Genomic DNA, 19,849 nt, shown 5'->3' on the forward strand with positions numbered 1-19,849 from the left:
ACAGCAATGTACTCCGCAAAATACTTAAAAAAACAAACTTTGTAAGAGTACTAACAATTGCAGCATAAAAAGAAGTTATATCTTAACATAACGTTCCATCTGTATTGTTGATCCTCGTTCAGTCATTACGCATGGGTATCGGTTCCAAGCTCGGAACCAAGCTGGCCATTTTCCAAGCTCGTGTCAGCTTCAAACTCTTGAGCTAAACTCTTACCCACAATCCCCCTCTCCCTTTTATCTCAGATTGAGTTTGCAAGTTAAAGAAGGTAGAGGCTACCTCTGGTCAAATAACCTAAGAGAAATGGATGGTGAGATCCACTAGAAACCACAGGAGGGGGAAAGAGGGAGGGTCGTAATGACTGAACGAGGATCAACAATACAGATGGAACGTTATGGTAAGACATAACTTCTTTATCTGATCTTGTTAATCCTCGCTCATTCCTTACGTATGGGACAGAGTCCCAAGCTATCTCTATTCCTGGGAGGCTCTCATGGAAAGACATTCCTGAGCACCATAGAACCGAAAGATGCTCTTCCCCTGGAGACCAAATCCAATTTGTAATGACTGATGAAGGTATGAGGCATAGCGCAAGTTGCAGCTGCACAGATGTCATGTAAAGAAGCTCTGGCATGGAAGGCAGCAGAAGTTGCCACCGACCTTGTTGAATAAGCTTTCATGGCAGTAGGCAACGAGATATTACGTTGTGTGTAAATAAAGGTCACACAGTCCTTCAACCATCTAGCTAGTGTGACCTTAGCAACAACAGATCCTAATCTAGGTCCAGAAAAGGCCAAAAATAAGTGGTCAGACTTATGAAACGATTTAGTCCTGTTTAAGTAAAAATGGATTTGCCTGTGTATATCTAGAGTATGTAGGCAATACTCTCCTCTGTTTGAATGGTTGGGAAAGAAAACTGGCAATTCAATGGCTTAATTAATGGACATTTCAGAGATCACTTTAGGCAGTAATGACGGATTAGTTCTCATCTCTATGAAAACTCAAGTATGGATTCTTGATACATAAAGCCTGAAAGTTCAGAAATACGCCTGGCAGAATTAATAGTGACCAAAAACAAGGTTTTCCATGACAAATACTTGAGGTCGCAAGAAGAGGCTGGTTCGAAAGGTGCCATTGTCAGAGCTTGTAGAACTAATGATAAATCTCATGGTTGAATAGGTTCTCTAAAAGGTGGCTTCAGATGATTCACTCCTTTTATGAAGGTCTTGCACAATTTATGGGACATAAAAGAGAGGAATCTTGGACACCTTCATGAAAATTATAAATTGCAGCCAAATGAACTCTAATGGTAGAGGCCGATAGACCCGACTGAAACAGGTCAGCCAGATAGTCTAGTATTACAGACACTGGTGCTGAAAAGGAGTCTACTTGTTTATCTTTTAGCCAACAGGTAAATCTTTTCCACTTGCTCAGATAAGTAATTCTAGTGGAATACCTATGAGAAGCAAGGAGAATATCACGTACTGGTAAAGAAAGATCATTCTGCCTGGCAATCTAGGGAATTGGAGTAGCCAAGCCATTAGCTTCAGGCTGCTCAGGCTGGGATGAATCAGGTTCTGTGGGTGCGAGATCAACTCCGGGATTGAATGAAGAATCCATGGTCGATCTAGTAGGTGAGGCCAAAGGAATGGGAACCAAATCTGTCGGGGCCAATAAGGTGCAATGAGGATTACCTTGTTCTTCAACCGCCTGGCTTTCTTCAGAAACTGGGGAATGAGAGGAAAGGGCGGAAATGTGTAGAGAAGACCCGAGGGCCAATCGTGGACTAGAGCATCCCTGGGTGACTGTCCCGGAGGAGGAATCAGGGCGAAGTAGTTGCTGCATTTGTAGTTGGTCGGGGATGCAAAGAGGTTGCAGCAAGGATGGCCCCAGTGGTGGAAAATCTCCGCCGCTATCAAGGGATTCAGGGACCACTCGTGAGGTTGAAGAATGTACCTGCTGAGTCTGTCTGCTATCACGTTGGAACTCCCGGGAATGTGCGTTGCTAGAAGAAAACGGTTGGTAGCCATCGCACATTGCAATATCCTCATGGCCTCTCGACAAAGGGGGTAAGATTTGGTTCCACCCTGCTTGCTGATGTACCAGACCACCACCATGTTGTCTGATTGAATCGCAATTGTCCCAGATGGCAGCAGGGGATGGAATGCTTGCAACGCCAGAAGCACCACCCTCAGCTCTAGAACATTTATATGCAGATGGACCTCCAGTTGGGACCAAGTGCCTTGGACTGTCTGTCCATGACATAGCCCCACTACCCCATCAGGGAGGCGTCTGTGGTCACTGTGGCCTTGGATTGCCGGGGGGAGAAGGGGCGGGACCATTGTGAGAGATTGTGTGTCATCCACCAATTTAAATCCTGTTTGCACCTGTGGGTTACTCAAATCATGGCTGAAAGAGGATGCTGAAAGGGATACCATTGGGTGAGCAGTAGCCACTGTAGAAGCCTCATGTGAAACCTGGCCAGGGGTGGCCAGGGGAACAATGGTGATTGAGGCTGCCATTAAACCCAACAGCTGTAGAACCGAGTGAGCTGTGGATTTTTCCTTTGAAAGGATTGGGATTAGTTGTTGCTTTATCCTTAAAATTCTGTGCTCTGGAATAGCAGCTCTGCAGTTTTTTGTGTCCAAGATAACCCCTAAGAATTCTGTCGACTGAGATGGGGTGAGATTGGATTTCTGCCAGTTTATGGTTATGCCTAGCCTTTGAGCAGCGAGGAGAGAGTATGCCAGGGCTTTTTCCAGTAGATGTCTCAGAAATGAGCCAGTCGTCTAGGTATGGAAACACCTGGAATCCTTGAAGTCGCAAATGAGCTGTGACAACTGCCATACACTTTGTGAACACTCTGGGGGCTGTAGAGACTTCGAAGGGCAGCACTCTGAACTGGTAGTGACTGGCTCCCGCACGGAAGCACAGAAATCTTCTTGATGGCCTGTACACCTTTATGTGGTAGTATGCATCTTGAAGATCTATAGAGCACATCCAATCATCTTTTTCCAAATGCGGGAGGATAGACTGAATAGTGACCATCCGGATTTTTTTGTAACCTCAAGAACTTGTTCAATACACTGAGATCCAAAATTGGTCTCCATTCCCCGGTTTTCATTGGCACCAAAAATAGTCTTGAGTAGAATCCGGATCCTATCTGGTCTGGAGGGACTATTTGGATGACTTTTTCTTAACAGCTTTTCTGTCTCTAGTGCTGCTTCTTCCCTTCAACTGGGTGGAACGTCGGGAAGATTTTTTCAAGGGATGGGACAAAGACTGAAGGGGATATGATAACCTCTGATTATGATCCTTTGTACCCAAGAATCAGTGGTGATGGTTAGCCAGGCAAAAGGGTACAAGGAGAAACGTCCCCCAACCACCTCCAGAGGAAAGGAGTTGGGCCGCTCTTCAGGAACCCTGGTAGGATTAACCAGGGAAAAAATCCCTGGAACCCTGGTTACGCAGTCCCCCTCTGCCCCGAAAGGAGAGTCTTCCCTGTGAGTTTCCCCCTCTGCTTCTGGGGGAGAACTCGGCCTGTGTGTCACGGAAAGGACCCGGAGATTTCTTGAACCACATCTTCCCACTCTTTTGTTTTCCGGAGAAAGCACGTTGAGGGGAAGAATAACGGACACCTACGGCAGAAAGGGTCTTACTGTCCTATTCACATCTGGCCAGTGTGCTTTTAACTTTGGGCCCAAACAACGAGGAGGGCTCAATGGGGGCATTAAGAAAGGAAGACTTAAAAGGCTCCGCGAAGTTGCACAAGCGCATCCAGGCGTGTCGTCTGAAGACCGCAGCTGAACCCGCCGCTCTAGCTGCTCCTTCTGATGTGTGAGATATCAATCGCAAAGAGGAGTTAGATATAGACTCAATGGCGGCCAGCTGACAGGCCACTTTGTCACGGACCTCATCAGACACTGCACCAGCCAAGGTTTCAGATAGCTCAGAAACCAGATCCCTTTGAAGCCTGGTAAAATGTGCCATATAATTCAGGGACCTGATAGCAAAGGTCGCTGAAACAAAGGTGTGCTTCCCTATTCTGTCCAGGGCCTGGGACTCTCTGTTAAGCGGATGAACAGTCTGGCTTTCTTCTTCTGCCAGATCCTTTTTTGTTGCGGCTGCCACCACCAAAGCATCTACAGGAAGACCTTTGGACCAATGGGGATCCGAAGCAGGAGGGGACAAGATCTCATCTTGCCTCCGGGGAATAGCTTTGATGGTATCAGGGACCTTCCAAGCACGCTGCACTATGAACTTGACAAGTTCATCGGCAGGTGGAGTAACCCAGGAGGTAGGGAGCCGGGCACGAAAAGCCTGCAGGAACACAGATTCCTCAGGGGTCGGATTAGAGGACTGCCAGTCACCTCTCTGTTTCAGGATTTTACGGATATCGCCAAAGGATACTTCAGAGGGTGACCAAGGGGATCCTTCCCCCTCATCAAAATCTGTGTCTTTGGTGAAGGACTTCTCTGTGGAGTCCATGTGCTTCTTGTTACACAAACTTTTCTGGTGGACCTCCTCAGCGGGAGAAGCTGGGGAAGACAAGGGAAAGGGGGATTCCTGAGGGAATATGTCCTGAGGCTCTTGCACCCGGTGTCCGCTAGGTGTGACTTGTGAAACCAGTGTACCAGAGGAGGGCGGAGGTATAGACAGTCCGGTATCACCAGCAGCAGCAAAAGCCTTCTCTATCAGTTGGAAGGCTGGTCCGCCCAGAGAGGAGTGTATGTCTAGAACAGGGGGCACTCTTCCCCTAAGTGGCTCAGCCTACTGACCCGGAGTCCCTGGATGGCTGTGGAGCAGCAAGCTATGCTTGTCACAGCTGACATCCTGGGTCGTAGCAAAACTTTCCTGCCATGAAGGCAACTGTGGTTCCTTAGTGAGCTCCATAAAGTGAACCGCAGAAGGGGAAGACTGTGCTATATCCATGAACTTCAAAGACAATGAAGGAGGAGAATAAGAAGGGGTCTTTGGAGATGGGTGATCATCTCATAAGGAAGGATAGTTCCTGAGGGGTGGAATACCTCTGGCCAAGAATGCCTGGTCCACAAGATGCAACACATCATGTTCGGAAAGGCTTCTAGTGGACCTCACAGAGTCTGAGGGAGAAACAGGCCTGTTCACAAAAGAGGTAGGCTCGGTGCCATCTCATTTGACTGCATCGAGGACAACGGTGTTGAGAAAGACTGAACTACTGTAGTCTGCACCGAAGAAGTTATTGGTGCCGATGTCATTGTCTGCACAGACACAGGGATCAGTGCCGAAGCTGAAACTGACAAAACTGGAGTCAACAATAAAGGCCTCGGTTCCAAGGAAGATCTTAGAGCCGACGCAGTCAAGGTCTGCGCCGACTGAACGGTCGGTGCCGATACAGTGGTAATGGTCTGAACTGAGGAGCCCCTCGGTGCCGATATGTAGAAAGCTGCAGGAGAGGACGGAGCCGAAATCACTAATGGAGCCAAAGGCCTCTGTGCCAAGGTCTGGGCACCGAAAGTACTGGGGCTGACTGAGAGAGCTCCAGAGTCGAAATTTTAGCCTTTTTAGGTTTTGATTGATTGGTGAGAGTCCCCAGCCGGGGACGAAGGGAAGGATTTTGCCTTAGTAGAAACATCCATTTTCTTATAGGCTTTAGGAGGGGTTGAGACCTCTGACCCAGAAATAGCCTCTGAAAAAGGAGATTTTAGAAGTCCCTTCAGTATTAGCTTGTTTTCCCTTTCTAACAAAGTTCTATTAGAAAAGTTCTCACAAATAGTACAACGTGGTTCAACAGATAAATGGGAAGCTCCCAAACAATAAACACATAAAGAGTGTGCATCAGAAGTAGGCAATTTGTGTCCACAATCAGAACAACGCTTAAACCCCGGACTACCTTTTTTATCTGCCATATTAACTAATAGAAAAGTACCAACAATGGTACAAGACAGTACCCGAAGGTATGAAAGAAAAAGGGAAAAAGATTACCAACGATGATAAAGAGAAAACTACCTCACGGTAAAAGTGGTAAGTAAAGGACAGAAAAAAACTGGGGAAATTATGAACGCTAGATGTGATAGGGCAAGAGACAATAAAATATCAACTTTTCTGACAGAAAAGTAATTTGTAAAGCAATTAAACAACAACTGACTGTACTTAGCTCAAGAGAAGTAGCTTGACACGACCGGATGGCAACGCGGCAAATGAAATCTGAGGTAAAAGGGAGAGGGGGATTGTAGGTAAGAGTTTAGCTCGAGAGTTTGAAGCTGACGCGAGCTTGGAAAATGGCCGGCTTGGTTCCGAGCTCGGAACTGATACCCATGCGTAAGGAATGAACGAGGATTAACAATATCAGATACAGCAGTTCTGCAATGCAGCAACTTCAGTTAAAAACTGGTCTTCCACATATTACATAAATACTATATATATCTTGTAATGATTAATATCCATTTAAAGCTTCCTAATCAAGTTGTGACTAACTCAAAAGGTGTTACTTAATGACAACATAAAAGTCCGCATCAATACGTAACTCTAACAGATACCAATGCTTCCTGTAGCTATGCAGTAATGCCTATAAGAAACAGGTCACAAGCTACACAAGACTGCTTATTCAGCTCGGGGCAGTTAGTAGCTCCAGCTCTGCAAATCTAATATCCTTCTGGGATATACTTTGCATAGTTTATAATTACCTAACATTAGTAAGCAATACCTCCCCCTGTCAACAAAATGGCTATAGCTCCCTTCACATCCAATACCTTCCTAATTATGTAAATTTTAAATGTGTATGACATTTCCCTAGTATACAACTTCACACATAAAACATCTATTCATGTATATCACCAAGGACTAAAGCAAACAATCAACCATCTTACTTCAAAATCTCCAAAGGCATCATAAGGTAAAGTTCATATAAAATGCACATATTTTTCCAATCACATTCTCAAATAAGTATAACTTTGCAATTGTTTTTACAAAACAGTAATGCTATTTTAAATGAACTTAAATCCTGCTTTTTCTAAATACCTCAGAATGGAAAACCGATGACAGGTTACTCCAGTGTGTAAATGACAATATGAATTGATATATAACTGCTCACTAGCACTGTCCTGATATGCAAGATGGACACTGAAGTATCTGTCACTTACTATAGCACAAAAGAGGTACCAACTGCAACTTGCAAATGTAAAAAATGTTTTCATCATGTGTAATCAGATCCAGTGAATTTGGAGAAAGGCTTGAGAGACCCAAAAGGAAAATATGGAATATGCCACAGCTTTGAGTCCTAAAAATCATATTACAGATTTTGAAAAAAAGTACGTCACAGTAAGTAAACTGCTGATAAAAATGTGGTCCTCCATTAATTTCTCTTTCACTATACCAAGACCTTTGCTAATATATTCACGTAAATTTTCAGGTAAAACAGTGTAGTCAGGGCTTCACCTTCATCACCCCCTCTCAAAAATGCTGCAACCACCATGACTGCCATAACTAAAAAAAATATCCTTTCACATTTAAAACTTGAATACTGATAAAATTGCTGTTCTGAATGCCAAGTCAAATAAATATATTAAACATCTCACTCTAGACCTGGAAATTATTTTTACAGAGTCTATGATACCTCCCAAGTTATGCGTATGTTAGAACAGCAGTAGCAGCCCCTCTTTATGAGAACAAAGACAAGAAAGAGTAACAGAAAATCAGTCTCACCAGATCTCTTGATCAAACACAGGAAGCTTACAAAACACTCGTATCCTAGCATTTTGTAGGCAGCAGTTTGGCAGTGTTAACTAATACTGTAGGTAGAAGATGGAATCTGTTACCTAGCAATTTAACTATGATCACATCATTGCCTCTTTTTAAACAAAATATCAAACTCTACTTCCAAAATCACTGGCTTTGTTCCTGTACTATACCTGACTAACTACTTGCCTTTACTCCTTTCTTCCCTTAACTTTATTTTCCTCTTACTTTTCTGCCTGCCTGCTCATATAATGTAAACTATATCACCACTTGCTCTATATGGTTGCTTCTATTATCTGCTCTGCCTTAGTTTTAACTCTTTCCACTTTGCTACCTTGTTCCTTTCTTTTTGCTCCACTCTTTCCTTACTGTCGATGATCCTTAATCTTCTTTATTTCCTTTGATCCTTTTACTCTAACCTGTTCTTAATTATTGCATATCTCTCATTTTATCCTCTTATCCTTGATTCACTTTCTTATAAAATCACTAGGTATATTTGTGTTCCTTTATTTTATTCTAAATTTTGTAATTTTTATGCTATTGTTTAACCATATTTTTTACATTTATGTTTTTTTTTACAAATTATGTTTTCAATATTTCTTTGTAAGTATTTGTGTGGAGCTTTTCTCCCCAGGCCTCTACTGAAAATGGATATTACTCCAGCTAGACTAGCCCAGTCAACAAATGTAAAATAAAAATAAAAATAAATAAAAAATAAAAATACTACTGGTAGCCATCAAGATGGGTTTGGTAAAGAGAACATCTACCACAATCTATACCCACAACTTCTGTGATGTTATCAGGACCATAGAGGCATGCTTTCCTGTGCATGCTATTTTCAAGGACACAAAGTTTCTGATTAAAATATTGTTACAGAAAATTTTCAATTTAGAAAAACAGTGTATTCGATCAAAAGCTGTCGGAAAATTGGTGAGACTAAAGCTCAACCATATTCTGTGCAATTCTTTCCATTCATCCAAAGTCATAATTTAGAGTGTCTCTGCTAAATCCACTTTTGTTCAGGTGTATATCTTTTGTTTCTGTCAACCCTTCCTGAAATGGGGCACACAATATGCAGATGCTACTGAACTAGGATGCTTAGTAAATACACAACAATCCAGTTGTTTAATGCAAAATAATGTTGATGCATTGGCAGTACCTAATAAAAATGAAATGTAATACCTCAAAGAGGAAAATAATGCATTTAGATCCGAGGAATCCCATGATGGGATACAGCTTTAGTTCATGTAATCTAAATGCTACTTAAGTGTACACCAATCTCAGGATTCTTGCTGATGAATAACTGAAATGCTGTAAGCATATCATAGCCATCTCCATCAAAGCAAACAGGACAGTTGGTTCTGTCTTTTGTTTTTCACCCTGATATTCTGAATCTTACTTTTAAAGTTTCATAAGGCAATACACAGTTTGATGCTTCGTTATAGCTTCTGCCACTTAAAACTGAAAGAGTTTAGTACCACTTCACCAAATGCCTAGAAGGTCCTTCCTCTTACCCATCACTCCAGGCTGAAAATCCTGAACAATTTTCTCTTAGACAGTGAAGAATGTGGGGATGCTTTGATACTTTTTTCCCATTCTAAGAATGACACATTTCTTAGAGAATGCTTTGACATCTAGTTTTATTCCTGCAGATGGGACAAGTGAAATGGTTTCAGATTATATACTGGTATCACAAGCACACAAACTGAAGCCAATCCTTTTGGTTAACAGAGACATTCCTCATTGACAAAAGCTAGAGGCCACCACACTGGTAGCTTTTAAAACTCCCAATGTTAAGTTGTCAAACTCGCCTTCATTCTTGCTGGATGGGTTCGGAGCCGATCCTCTGCTCCGACTCGGCACTTGCTAAGCTCGAGAGCTAATTTTACCAGCTCGAGGCAACCCTATATCCCATGTTGCAAGGCGTGACTACCCAGATCTCGTTTTCCGCTTCGTGAAGAGGTCTCCTTTTACCAGCTCAGGTAGAGTTTTAGTATTTTTTGTACTAAATTCAGTCAAAAAATTTCCAATTTTCTTATTTCTCTTTCTTTAAGAGTCAGTGTCAGCTAGTACCTATCTGTCTTAGCCCTATATTCCCTTTCTCCTTTGTATAGGGATAGTTTTTTTCCCTCCCTTCAGGCCTTAAGCCTCCCTTCCATTATTTTTCTGTCAGGAAGTGTGGGTGTGTTAATCAGTTTTCCCCCTTTCATTAGCTAACTGTGTGATTGGATTGTATGTGTGTGCTTTTTTGTGTTGGGCATACCATGTCCAAAGAAGTAAAGGTCTCAGGCTTCAAGAAGTGTGACTCGTGCTGTCAGAAGATGTCTCTGACAGAAGGTCACACTTCTTGTGTGTACTGCCTGGGGCCTCTACACCTGCAGGACTCCTGTGCTATTTGCCACTCCTTCAGCCAGAGAGTCTTGCAGGAACGTAGGAATAAACTAATCCTACGTGGCTTGTTGAAGCCAGAGGGCTCCCCGACCAAGACTGGGTCGGGAAAGCCCTCTAAGCCACCTAAAGCCCCGGCTGTGACTCCTAAGCCTTCGGCGGTGGCTCCGACTCCGGTCGAGATCGGCTCCAGCTGGAGCCGATCTTTCTATCTCTGAGGTGGTGGTATCGGTGCCGGCTGGCTCCGATACACTTGCATCGATGACAATGTCGGCTCCGGCCGGAGCCGACGTATCTTTGACCAAGACTGGTGCCGATAAGCTGTCGGCTCCATCTGGAACCGAAGGGTCTTCGGCTCCGATGGCTCCTTCCAGGAAGAGATCTCTGTAACCTTCCCTGGAGTCGATTCGCTCGGCTCCGGGATCTCCTCTGCTTTCGGAGCGGAGCCATCGGAGCCAATCTTCAAGGTCTTCCAGGCTGTCAGACCATGACTTGGAGAGGGTGGTAAGTAGACTGCTGAAGTCACAGGCACTGGCCCAGATGCTCCATAGCCCGTCGCAGCAGATGACCGCTATCCCTCATCCCCCTGAAATTCCTCCTCCCGACCGTGGGTGCGCCGGAGCCGATACCTCCCCTGTCGGCTCCGTCGTCTTCGACTCCGATTTCCTCCTTGAGACCTTCCTTGGAGGGATCCGGTGTCGGGTCTCCCTTGTCGGCTCCGAGGGGGCGAGTGGCATCGGACCCTTGTCCGACCCCACTCTCCCTCTTGGAGCTTCGGCATTGGTGAGCTCGGCACCGATTTCAGCCTCGGAGCCTTCTCTTTTGGTGGGACCGGGGATTCCTGTTTCTTCGGAGTGGGAGTCTTCTGGCCTCCCTGGAAGGGGAACCTTTGAGGTGATGAGGAGTGTTCTAGCCCCGGAGCTGAGTCAACGGTCAATTCCATTAGCTCCTCCCTCTTCGGTGCCTGTCGATGTCTCTTCCCATTCTCTTGCTCCCAGACCCAGAGATCCATCACCCCAGGTTTCCCCATTGGGAAGAACTTCCTCTTCTGAGGTTTCTCCTGATCCTTCGGGAGAACCCCCGCGTAAGAGGACGTGCAAGAGGAAGCACACAGACTCCCCTGAGTCTACGACATCAGATACCGACTTAGACGAGTCGGAGGGTTCCCCACGGTCCCCCTCTGAGGATGTCTCCTTTTCAGACATCCTGGAACTCCTTAAGAAGAGGGGGAACTGGCCTTCCATTAACCCCTCCGAGGATGAGTCGGTATACCTGGAGGCTTTTGGATCTCGACCCTCCACCTCCTGGGTGTCTCCGCCTTTCGGCCTGCTCATGGAAGTGGTGGCTCGAAAGGCATGGGCGGCCCCGGATTCTGTGGAACCAGTCCCCAGGAGGCCTTCTAAATTCATCACGGCCCCCGCAGACAGTTTCTCACCAAGTGTGTCCCTGTTGATGCCATGGTGGTGGCGGCTGCTACCAAGAAGGAACTTGCCGATCCTTCTGTACCTGTCCATCCTCCTAACAAGGACTCTAGGACCATGGATAGGTACGGTAAGCGGATGTTTTCTTCAGCGACCTTCGCTATGCGCTCGCTGAACTATCTCTGTCACTTTACCCGGCTTCAGAGATATTCTCAAGGAACTAGGTGAGGTAGTTCAGGATCCGTCAGCTGCTGGGGCTCAAGAAAAGATTGCCTCACAGCTCGGAATCCTAAATTTTATAACTAACTCCTCCATGCGGCTCATTTCTTATGCAGCCGATGGGGCGAGTAGAGCCGCAGGCACAAGAGTGGCACTTAGGCGTCAGTCCTGGATGCGGCTTTGTAATTTCGCAGACCCCTTTAAGGCATCCTTCACTAATACTCCCTTCGATGGTTCGGCTTTGCTCGGACCTCAGGTGAAGGACACATTGACCAGGTGTGAACAAGACGGCAAGACTCTTTCTGCCGTAGGAGTCCATTTCTCCACCCCTTCAAGACCCTACCCCAAAGGTCAGAAGGGAGGGAAAATGTGGTTCCGTAAATCTCAGGGAGTCACGCCAGACGCACGTGGTCAGTTTACCCCCAGAGGCAGAGGGGGTAATAACAACAGACGCCACCCTAGGGGCAGAGGGGGTCCGCAGAATCAGGGTAGCAGAGAGCCTCTCTCTGATAAATCCTTCCAGCATCCCTGAGGTGTTGCCCGACTGTCCACCCTTGGAGGCAGTCGGGAGAAGATTGTCGCTGTACCCAACAGCCTGGCGTTCCCTTTCTCAAGACAAATGGGTACAGTCGATCATATCCGAGGGTTACAATATCCCTTTCGCGAGATATCCTGTTCCTCATCAATCCCTTCCAGACATTTCACCCGGTCTAAGGGAGTTGGCAAAGCTGGAGGTATCAAAGCTCCTAGCAAAAAGAGCCATCCAACTAGTGCCAGCAGACCAAGTAGGATCCGGAATCTACTCAAGATTCTTTTTGGTTCCCAAAAAGATGGGAGATTGGAGACCAATTTTAGACCTCAGCAAACTAAACAAGTTTGTCAAGAAGGCAAGGTTCCGGATGGTCACGCTTCAGTCCATTCTACCCTTTTTGGGCAGAGACAACTGGATGTGCTCAATAGACCTTCAGGATGCGTACTATCACATAAAAATTCACAGGCGCTCCAGAAAGTTTCTCCGCTTTTGGCTGGGGACCAGTCATTTTCAATTCAGAGCCCTGCCCTTTGGTCTCACTACAGCCCCCAGAGTGTTTACCAAATGTATGGCAGCTGTCACGGCGCACCTGAGACGTCAAAGATTCCAGGTGTTTCCGTATCTAGACGACTGGCTCCTCTCTGCCACCACCAGGTATCAACTTCTCAAGGCCAGAGACTACACTCTTCACACCTGCAACCAGTTAGGGATTTCTATAAACTTCGAAAAATCTTCATTGTCTCCTTGCCAATCTATTACCTTTATAGGCGCACAATTAGACCCTGTCGGGATGTCAGCAAGACTCACAAACCAAAGAATTCTGGACATCCAAAAGTATGTTCGGATCATACTACTCAGCAAAAAGATCAGGGCCAGATTTGTCCTGAAGGTGCTAGGTCTTATGGCTGCGGCCATCGTACTGCTTCCTTTAGCTCGCTTCCACATGCGCCTTCTGCAGTGGATGTTGTTCACCCAGTGGTCCTTCCAGCAGCTTCCCATGTGCCACGAGATCTTCGTGACGCAATCTTGCAAGAGTCACCTAACCTGGTGGATGTCTTCTCCGCAACTCCATCAAGGCCGACTGTTTGTTCCCCCAGTCCCGGTTGCCACAGTCACTTCGGATGCCTCTCTGATCGGGTGGGGGGGCATTATCAGGGCAGGATGGTCCATGGGACTTGGCAACCCATAGAATACCATCTGTACATAAACGTCCTAGAGATGAGAGCAGTGCTTTTAACGTTGCAAGCCCTCAGCGACTTTCTTCCTTTAGGGACTATTGCAGTTCAGACGGACAACATGTCCGTAGTCTGGTATATCAACAAACAGGGCGGGACCAGGTCCTATCCACTGTGTTGAGAAGCTCTCAGACTTTGGCAATGGGCAATCTCCTCTCATCGGTTTCTGATAGCAACGCATATCCCCGGGAAATCCAACTTATTAGTGAACAGGCTGAGCAGAGCTATTCTCATGCCACACGAGTGGTCTCTCAAACAATCAGTAGTGGACGAGATTTTTCAGAAGTGGGGCGTCCCTTGCTGCGACCTTTTTGCTACACCCCAAAACAGCAAATGCCCAGACTTCTTCTCCCTCTTTCCACTACCAGGCCATCCCCCCAGAGAGGCTATAACCCAGGATTGGCCCCGGGGACTTCTTTATGCCTTTCCTCCATTCCCGCTGATACCTCAAGTGATTCAGAAAGCTACCGTCTTGAGAGCCAAGTTGATTCTCATTGCCCCTTACTGGCCTCGACAAATTTGGTTTCCGTCCCTACATCGTCATCTCTTGGTTCAGCCTTGGCATCTGGATCCAATTCCAGATCTTCTGACCCACCATTCGGGTCATCTGAACCAGGCCATTCATTCTCTCAACCTCACTGCTTGGTTGCTCCACTTCCTTCCTTAGCCAGGCTCCCTATGATTTCTAATCCCGTGCGAGATATCATAGTAGCTTCTCTAAAGTCCTCTACCAGAAGGATTTATGCTAGTAAATGGCAGCGTTTTTCCTTCTGGGCAAAGTCCAGGGACATAGACCCCTTTACTGCTCCAGTGCAGTCAGTCTTGGACTTCCTAGCTGAGATTTTTCAATCGGGTTCCTCTTCCTCGACAGTTAAGGTCCAGCTGGCAGCGATCTCAAATTTTCATGTTGGCTTAGCGGATCAAAACATAATGTCTCACAAGCTTTGCAAAGCTTTTCTTAGAGGGATCTTTCTGCTGAAACCCCCAATCAAAGATCCCCCTCCGCAATGGGACCTGAATTTAATGCTGGCATCCTTGATTCTGCCACCCTTTGAACCGGCTGCTGCATGCTCATTAAAATTTCTTTCCTGGAAGACAATTTTTCTGGTTGCTGTTACTTCAGCCAGGAGGGTGTCTGAACTTCATGCTCTCTGTGTCCGTCCCCCATACTTGGTTTTCCACAAAGATAGAGTATCTTTAAGAACTAATCCATCTTTCTTGCCCAAGGTTGCTTCCCAGACGAATATTAACTAATCTATTGAATTGCCAGTTTTTTTCCCTAATTATTCTGACAGGGTGGAACAGAAACTTCACTGTTTGGATGTCCATCACCAACTTAGATATTACTTGGACAGAACTAAACAATTCAGAAAATCTGATCAACTGTTTCTTTCTTATGCAGAAAACAGGAAGGGTCTTCCAGTCTCCAAGGTGACCTTATCCAGATGGCTGTCTTCTACCATTTCTCATGTGTATCTCCTTAGGGGCAAGCAACTGCCCTCAAAACCAAACGCACATTCTACCAGACGCCTAGCCACTTCTACAGCATTTCAGGATAGGCTACCTATTGACACCATTTGTGCGGCAGCCACTCCTCACACCTTTGTCTCTCATTACAAATTGGACTTGGCCTCCAGGGACAGGGCTAGGTTTGGTTCCACAGTTCTCAAGAGTCTGTTCCATTGAGCCACCCAGGATAGAGGTGCTAGGGATGCGGTCCCATCCAGCAAGAATGAAGGCGAGTTTGACAACTTAACATTAAGAAGTTACGTACCTACCATAACGTTCCATGTTAGTTGTCTTCTCTCGCCTTCTTTCTTAATCCCTCCCTCCTTCCCCTATCCTGGACAGACCTTGAAGTTGTACTCTTCTCTGGGTACGGTTCATTCTTTCTATGGGCCCCAGTAGGAAGTGTCACTAGTCTCTAGTGGTTATTTGCTTTGTTTTCTTTCCACATTTAGTTCCTCTTCTTCCTTTCTGGGAAGAAGGTTACTGGCAGGGTTTACCACAGCTACCAAACGAGATCTGGGTAGTCACGCCTTGCATCATGGGATATAGGGTTGCCTCGAGCTGGTAAAATTAGCTCTCGAGCTTAGCAAGTACCGAGTCGGAGCCGAGGATCAGCTCCGAACCCATCCAGCAAGAAAGAAGGCGAGAGAAGACAACTAACATGGAACGTTATGGAAGGTACATAACTTCTTATTTATGACTTTCCTGGTGGTAGTAAATTTAAATAAGGGAATATCAAGACTGATACAGACTTTCTCTCCCTCTTTAGGATAGGCATTCGCATGTCACACTGGTTGCTTTCAAATCTGCATGACAAATTTAACTACAAGAATCCTGTTACTTATACAGACGTATATCTATTACCTTATTATTAACTTATAAAGACTTGTATCTAATACCTATTCGTCAAACTCTATTTGTCGAAATGTCTATCCACTGAATGACGTTTTAAGCGAAAGTTTTCCCAGTGAAAATAACCACTAGGCCAGCCAGCGATTATCACAAAAATAATATTTAAAACCCACTCAGGTGGGGGGGGCTACACACTCCCCCCCAACTAAACATACCAACTCTGAGATTGCACTACAGTGGGGAAAAGGGTAAATTCTGAAGCTGGCCAAGCGTTTTTTCTCCTGGGAAAACCTTTGCTTAAATGAATGTTCACTGGATTAAGGTTTCGATGAATAGGGTTCGACAAGAAGGTATTTGACAAATAGGTTTTTCAACAAAGTGAAGTAGATCCATAGATATATATATATATATATATATATACATACATATACATATATAAATATATATATATATATATATATACACACACACACACACACGCATATTACGTGTGTGTATGTGTATGTGTAATGTATATATATATATATATATATATATATATATATATATATATATACACACACACACACACACACATATATATATATATATATATATATATATATATATATATACACACACATATATATTACGTGTGTGAGAGAGAGTGTGTGTGCAGATATATATATATGAGCATATTACTAATAATCATTTGCCCAAAACATCAAAAAAAAAAAAAAAACTGACCTCACCTATAGTTGAAAAATCTACTATATCGAACACACACATTCGAAAGGAAAATGAAATGGTTTTCCTTTTCTGATTGGTGAAAAAAAAAACTATTACATTTAATTTGTCTGAAATGCAGGAAACAGTTCATTAACTACATGGATGACTCCCACAGCTCACTCAGATAAGCTGTGAAATGGCTGTATCAAATCCAGCCCTTGATCTGAAAGAGATGCCTAATCTGAAATGCTTAAAGAAGGTATGAACAGAGGATCATGTGCTGCTTCTAATATATACTCATTAGTCACCTTGCTGAGGAAGGTCACAGTTTTAGCAGAACCTCTTGCACAGTGCGCTCTTACTGCTTTGTCTAAATTGTTTCTCTTGGAAGAATAACATAACACAATACAATGGGCCAGACATTTGGAGATAATCTGCTTGGATATAGTTTCTCCTGATTACAAATGACACAAAAAAGAAGTTATATACTCACCATAACATTCCATGTGTGTTGTCCATCTCGCCTTCATTCTTAGCAGGTTGGGTCCGGATCCGAACATCGGATCTGACTCGGTCTAATACTAAAGCGTGAGGTCTTCCACTAGCTCATGGCTAAAACCATTCCCATCATGCACTAGGACAAGCTCCCCAGATCTCGTTTGCAGATACAACTAAGACACTAGATAAAGTCACTGAATACCTCATAGAGCAATCAAGAAGGTCAGAGAACATCAATAGCCAATTGTATCGGCTCAGTCTTCCAGGAGCCAAGGGCTGGGGGGAAGGAGGGTGGTAAGTAAGAATGAAGGCAAGATGGACAACACACATGGAATGTTATAATGAGTACATAACGTCTTTATGTGACGTTGTCCTACCTCGCCTTCATTCTTAGCAGGTTGGACAGTGTACCTAGCACCATGTTTCTTAGGTGACTCAAGGGAGAATATTCTTCAGAACAGTGGACCTGAAGGAGGCACTGTTCCTGGAGGCCAAATCGACTTTGTAATGAGTGATAAAGGTATGTGGCCTTGCCCATATTGATGCAGCACAAGTGGCATCTATAGGTAGTCTCACCCAAAAGGCAGAAGAGGTTGCAATGGCTCTTGTAGAATGACTTTTTACTTTCTTTGTTTTGAGATTTGTAAGCAAATGTAATACAATCTGATAGCCATTTCGAAAGTGTGACTTTAGACACAGGAGCACCTTTCTTTGAGTCTGAAAAGGACAGAAATACTTGATCAGATTTTCTGAAGTCCTTTGTCCTATGTAAGTAAAATCATAATTGTCTATGTACGTCCAATTGATGCAACATATATTCTGTCTTATTCTCATAGCTGGGGCAAAAAAACTGGTAGTTTGATGGACTGGTTTACATTAGATTCTGATCATACTTTGGGTAGAAAGGATGGGTTTGTACTAAGGGATACATGCATGTAGGGGGCAATGCTTGCAGCTCTGAAACTGTTCTAGCAGAAGTAATGGCTAAGAAAAGAATCGTCTTCCAAGTCAAATATTGAGATCGCAGGATGACGCAGGTTCAAATGGGGGAAGAATCAAATGGGATAAGACAAAATTTAAGTCCCATCATGCTGGAGGGGCTTTAATGGGTGATCTTAATAAAAGAGTACTTTTAAGAAAAGCTTTGCAAAGTCTGTGGAACATCAAATTGGAGCTTGATTCACCTAAGTGGAAATTAGATATCACTGCTAACTGGACTCGAAAAGCAGCTGCAACTGCACCTTCATTGAATAGCTTTGCTAAAAAATCAAGAATGGAAGCTATTGGGGCAGAAAAAGGATCAATGTGATTGTTCAAAGTCCATAAAGACATTTTTTTTCCATTTGATTCTATATAACATTCTTGTTGAAGCTTTATGTGACGAAATCAGGATATGTTTTACTGATGGGGAAAGGTTAGGAAGCCTGGTTATGGTTGGAATCGGAGCAGCCAAGCTGTCAATTTAAGGGTTTGATGGGAAGGGCGGAGTGCCCCTGATACGTGAGTTAGGAGGTACGGAACTGGGTCCAGGATCCAAGGCTCCTCCTGGAGATGAGGTCACAGGAAGGAGAACCAGATTTGATGAGGCCAGTATGGGGCGAGGAGTATCAAGTTCCTTCCCAAGTAATTGGTTTTCTGAAGAACTTTAGGTATCAAGGAAAGGGAGGAAAGGCATAGAGGAGACCCAAGGGCCAATCGTGGACAAGTGCATCCCTTGTTGACTCTGCTGGAGGGGGGAGAAGGACAAGGTAGTTGCTGCATTTGGTGTTTATGGAAGTGGCAAAAAGGTCGCAGCAAGGCTGGCCCCATTTGCGGAAAATTTTTTCTGCCACTTCCTGTTTTAGGGACCACTCATGAGGCATCAGAATTGCTCTGCTGAGTTTGTCTGCTGTCATGTTGGATTTCCCTGGGATGTGTGCTGCTGCCAGAAAGTGCTGGGAGGAGATCACCCACTGCCATACTCTCAGGGCCTTCCAACAAAGCGGGTAAGATCTGGTTCCTCCTTGCTTGTTTATGTACCATACAACTGGCATGTTGTCTGTTTGGACTGCAATAGTTCCCAGCGGAAGAGAGTCCTGGAATGCTTGCAATGCTAAAAGCACCGCTCTCATCTCTAGGACATTGATGTGCAAATGGGTGTCGTAATCCTGCCAAATGCCTTGGACTGTCCTTCCCAGATAATGTCCCCCCCATCTGAGAGGCATCCGTGGTCACTGTGGCTAATGGTTGGGGAAGTACAAAGGGTTGACCTAATGTCACATGAGTGAATAAAGCCACCAACAAAGGTCTTTCTTGCAAGATTCTGTTATCATTATTTGGTGGGACATTGGTAGTTTCTACATGGATCACAGAGTGAACAGTAGCCACTGTAGAATTCTCATGTACAGACGTGCTAATGGAATCAGGGTTATAGCAGCTGCCATGGTTCCCAAGACTTTCAGGACGGTCTTTGCTTGTACTTTTTTCTTGGAAATAAGGTTCAGGACCTGATGTCGTAGAACCTGAACCCTTTCTGAAGTAAGTTTAGCCATCATTTTTGTTGTATCTAAATCTGCTCCTATAAAAATGATATGCTAAGATAGCAACAAGGCAGATTTTTTGTAGTTTATTGTGATCCCTAGGTCACAGCAGAGTTGCAAGTTGACATCTCTTGCTTTTGTTAGTAGATGCTCAGTGGTGGCAGTTAGGAGCCAGTCGTCTAGGTACGGAAACACACGGAATCCTAGGTGTCTCAAGTAAGAAACGACCACTGCCATACATTTGGTGAACACTC

General features: G+C 44.7%; 1 protein-coding gene across 1 annotated transcript in view; it reads right to left on the reverse strand.

Moving 5' to 3' along the window:
* Nucleotides 1–19,849, reverse strand: part of EIF2B5 (eukaryotic translation initiation factor 2B subunit epsilon) — a gene marked incomplete in the record, with an annotated part of 757,864 nt that overhangs the window by 250,632 nt on the left and 487,383 nt on the right.

This window comes from Protopterus annectens, chromosome 4.part1 (assembly GCF_019279795.1).
Source record: "Protopterus annectens isolate FY-2018-M chromosome 4.part1, PAN1.0, whole genome shotgun sequence".
In the NCBI taxonomy this organism is placed as follows: domain Eukaryota; kingdom Metazoa; phylum Chordata; order Ceratodontiformes; family Protopteridae; genus Protopterus; species Protopterus annectens.